General features: G+C 37.3%; 1 non-coding gene across 1 annotated transcript; it reads right to left on the bottom strand.

Moving 5' to 3' along the window:
- Positions 1-1184: 1184 nt before the first annotated feature.
- LOC122118277 lies at positions 1185-1291 on the bottom strand. Its single transcript, XR_006149314.1, has one exon. It is a non-coding gene; the product is annotated as a U6 spliceosomal RNA (small nuclear RNA).
- Between the last annotated feature and the right edge of the window lie 3606 nt (positions 1292-4897).

The following is a 4897-nucleotide window of genomic DNA, read 5'->3' on the forward strand; positions in this document are numbered from 1 at the left end:
TCCAGTATCCTTTTTAAAATGTACTAAAATTTTAAATATCAACACTTACTGTCTTTTAACAATTCCAAAACGAAATAAATTCACATATAATCAATCCAAAATGTTTTAAAAGTAAGAGATGATAAAACAGGCCCCTGTGAAGTAAATTTTCTTCTACTTTATACATTATTCTGAAAGCCTTTTGCTGGTTTATAACGCCTGTAATCCTACTACTGGGGATATCTACTCCGGAGCCTGAGATCTGTGGATAACAGTTGGAAGCCTATCAGGGCTAAATAAATTCATAAGATTATTTTTCAAAAATTTTAATGAACTAGCAAAGGGCCAGGAATGGAGATGTAGCTCATTTAATAGCTCACTAATAGAGCAAAAAGGACTAGCAAGACCTTGAAGCCCTGATTTCAAACTCTGAGCATGCCAACACACATGCAAGTGTGTTGTGCATGTGCCCACACACATTTATTCAAAATACCTTCATATCAGTGTTTTTCATTAATTTCTTAACGATATTATGAGTGAAATAAAGGAAATAAACTCTTCCATCTCAGAACATTTTTATATGTTTTCATTGCAAAAATGCTGTACAGAAGGGTCACAGTTACACGAGCAAGGCAATGAGTACATTTCCTAACAAGCATTGTTAACTCCTCCTTTATTATTCCCCTACTATCCCTTCCCTTCCACCTCCACAAGTCCACTCACCTCCTCCCTTCCCCTGCCTCAATTGTAAAGTTCATTTTACAACATAGTGTCTTGTGCATCTCATTGTTACAATGGGTGAACCTGTATCCCTAGTTAAGCATTTACTTTTTCTTCTTCCCATCCACAAATTAGAAGAGACTATAGACAAGATGTAGGCGCACCAACTTCAAATACAGTGAAAACAGGTGTAATAACATGGGGTCAGAACATATAAAGAAGCAAAAAAAAAAAAACACACCACACTGTATGTTATAAGTATGTGAGAAACAATAGCAAGAAAGAAAAAACCACTTGTGTCACTAACTTCGGTTCATTTCCCTTGACATAATCTTATCTGGTCATATGCTCATAGCTTTTGACCTTTTCTGCTTATCCCAGACATATATTAGTTATTGAAAATTAGGGAAACCATGGGACCTATGTTTATTTGGACTTGGCTTACTACATTTCATAATCTATTTCCGAAGCCTTTCCATTTCCTAACAAATTGGGCGATGGAATGACAGGAGTTTGCCTGTCATCCTTAAGCAGGGGCCATGTTAATCTTCTCGGTATCATTCCAAATTTAGTGTATATGATGCTTCCTCACTGCTTCTCAGGGAGCAGAGGAGGGAAGACCTTCCCTCACCCTCCAGTACTGGAGATCTCCATCTTGGATACTGACAATGCTCAATGGAGCTGCTAGCTCCAACTTAAGCCTTGGAAGAAAACTGGAGTCATTTAGCAGGTCACAAGAACCTAAGCTGACCTGCCAGACTCAGCTCCACCCAGAGAAAAGTCACCCAGCTCTGGCGCCAGCCCTAGGAGTGGCTTTCTTCACTGGGTAATCAGAGCCAGAGGCTGCCCCTCCCTTTAGCAGCCTTGACAATCAATTGAAATTCAGTAAACATAAACCCGGAGAGTGGATCCAGGCTGGGCTCTGTGAGTTTCTCACAAACTAGCCCCCGGGAAAAGCTAATGTTTGCTGAAAGTCCTCAACTCTACCCAGAAACTAGCCTCATCAGAGCATCTCCAAACTTGAGGAAAAAGCCATCTCCCTCTTTTGTGATACTCAAAGCATATCTCCCTTCCATTGAACTAATCTGGGAGGAGGAACACAAAATCCTGGGTAAAGCAGAGCATTTTTCTGCCTGTTCAAACAAACTGACTTAAGAAACCAACCAAGCCACCAAGCCACAGGAAAATCAAACACCACAAGCAGACCAGAGACTCCAACAAGAGGCTGGTTATGGACATAAGGGTGATACATGATTTTTCCGACCCCTACCAAAAAAAATTTTTCTTTTTTTTTTTTTTGGTACCTTTTATAAAAAATTTTTTCTAAAACTTTTTTTAAACTTTTAATTTTTACCTTTTTTGAAAAAAATTGTTTTCTAGTAACTTTTTTCCTCTTATAATTTTTATTTTAGGGGTATATATGTGTGTGCGTGTTTCTTTCTTTTCTTTAAAAAAAATTCTTTTTGTTTTTTGTTTAGCTCTACTGAACTTCTGATCTTTTCTTCTTTCTTTCTTATCCTTTTCACCTTTTCTTCTCTTTCGTTCTTCTTTATGTGATTTAATTGTTTTTCTGCACATCCTCAGATAAACCCGTAGCCGATTAGTAGACCTTATTCCCCATTGTGCACACTTAATCCACAAATTCATTACTCAATTAAAAACCTCTTAGACTTAAATTCCTTAATAGCAGTAATACCTCTTTATACCTATATAATATTTTAAGTATTTTTATTTTTAAATTTTTCACATCTCCTTTATATTCCTCCCTGTCTCTCATTATATTCACATTCTTCTCTGAATAGTTTGTATTCCTTTCTGCTTCATATTTTAAATTTTTACTTTTCTATTTTTCTTGGTCACTTTTTTCCCTTTCCTTTCTTCTTTTTTTTCGCTCTCTACTTTCATACTATCCAACTTATTTCCTTCTTTGAGATTAGGACTCAGTTAACTCTCCCTGTACATTCCCACATCACTCTATTCCTATTGTTAACACACATCTCTCCCTAAACCTAATAATTTCTGGTTTACCAAATTCTTCTTCGTGGTTAGCACCCCATTAATATATAGTTGTTAAATGTTGAATAGATGTATCTGTTGAACTAGACTGTATCTGCAGAATATTGACTGTGCAAATATAGACTTTGGTTGATGCTTGCCTTAAGAAAGTGTTCTAGCAAAAAACTGGTGTTATTTTCATCCCAAATGGGCAGAGTAAGCTGGAAAAACACAAGAAAAATGGCAAGTCCGGGTATCTCCAATCCCCCTCATGATAATCAGGAAACAGAACAGATAATGAATAATCCACTGCTGGCAAACATGATAAATGAAAATATTGAAAACATACAAAGGACTCTGTATGAGCGTGATAGGGAGAGAGAGGAGGCAAACAAAAGGTCAATGCAGGAAAAGACTGAAAACTTACAAAGGACTCTGTATGAGCGTGATAGGGAGAGAAAAGAGGGAATCCAAAGATTTATACAGGAATATCATGAGCGTGAGGAAGCTACTCAAAAAATGATACAGGATTTGTGTGAGCAGCTTAAGAATACTCAAAGAGAAAGGCAGGAATGGTGTGAGCATGCTGAGAACACTCAAAGTGAACTACAGGAATGGCATGAACATCAGGAAGCTAAGCAAAGAGTAATACAGGAATTGATAGAGCAGGATGAGTATACACAAAGATCACTAAAGGCATTCATGGGAGCCATTAAAAAAGAGCTGAGGGAAGTCAGGGAGACCACAAAGGGAATGCTGAATGGAACCCAACAGAAGGAATGGGAGTCCAAGGAAACCATAAACAATCAACTAAGCGATTTTAGAATAAACATTGGACACCCAATTAAGGAAGTAAAGACGTTCATTCAAGATCTAAAACAAAGCTGCAACAAAGGATTTGAAGCCATCAAAGCTGACTAATTAGAAGGAGAAGAATTTAAAATTAAAGTAGAAAGTCTTGACAGTAGGTTAGAGGATTGAAGACAGCCTAGATATTATAGAGAAAGAACATACAACCATCCAAGACAAGTCCAAGAAATATGATAGATCTATACAACACTTGGAAGACACAATCAGAAGGCCTAATCTGAGGATAATGGGTGTAGAGGAGCACCTAGAAACAGAAGTTAATGGTCTAGGAAATTTGTTTAACAGGATCCTAGCAGAGAACTTCCCAAACATGCAAAAAGATAGGCCTATTCAGATACAAGAAGCTTTTAGAATTCCAAATAGACCAGACCAGAATAGGAAATCCCACTGTCACATTATAATCCACACAGGATCAACTCAGACCAAGGAAAAGATCCTTAAAGCTGTGAAGGAGAAAAGATGAATAACTTATAAAGGGAAACCAATTAGAAACACCACAGATTACTCAGCAGAGACAATCAAGGCAAGAAGAGCCTGGAATGATCTATGCCATGCCCTAAAAACAAACAACTATCAAGGAAGAATACTCTACCCAGCTAAACTCTCCTTCATAACTGAAGGCCAAATAAAAACCTTCCATAACAAAGAAAAATTGAAACAATACATCTCCACCAAACCAGCCCTACAAAAGATTCTTAAAGATGTCCTACACATAGAAAACCAACAAGACCATAATAAAGGGCAAGAAACTGCACCCACACTGAGAATCCAAGAACCATAGGAAGAACCCAGTTTTAGGAGCCCCAAGAAGGTGGATAACAAGGCAGGAACTCCCAAATACCTCTCAGTCCTATCTCTCATTATTAATGGACTTAAATCTCCAATTAAGTGACATAGACTGCCTAGTTGGATTAAAAAACAAGATCTTTCTATCTGGTGCCTTCAGAAGTCACATCTAGCCAGTAAAACAAACACATTTTCAATGTTAAAGTCTGGAACAAAATCTACCAAGCAAGCAGCCCCCATAAATAGTCGATAGTTACAATCCTAATATCAGATAAAATAACTTCAAATTAAAATTTGTGAGAAGAGATAAAGAAGGTCGCTACATACTAATTAAGGGATCTCTCCTTCAGGAGCATATTACAATTCTAAATATCTATTCGACAAACAACGGAGCACCCAAATTTATCCAATAAACACTACTTTCCCTCAAATCCCACATAGATCCAAAGCCATTAATTGTTGAGGATTTTAACACACCAATCTTCCCACTAGATAGATCAACTCGGCAAAACCTCAACAGAGAAACCGCAGATCTAAACAACTGCAC

The sequence above is a fragment of the Dipodomys spectabilis genome, unplaced genomic scaffold, assembly GCF_019054845.1.
Source record: "Dipodomys spectabilis isolate Male_0828 unplaced genomic scaffold, ASM1905484v1 ptg000147l, whole genome shotgun sequence".
In the NCBI taxonomy this organism is placed as follows: Eukaryota; Metazoa; Chordata; class Mammalia; order Rodentia; family Heteromyidae; genus Dipodomys; species Dipodomys spectabilis.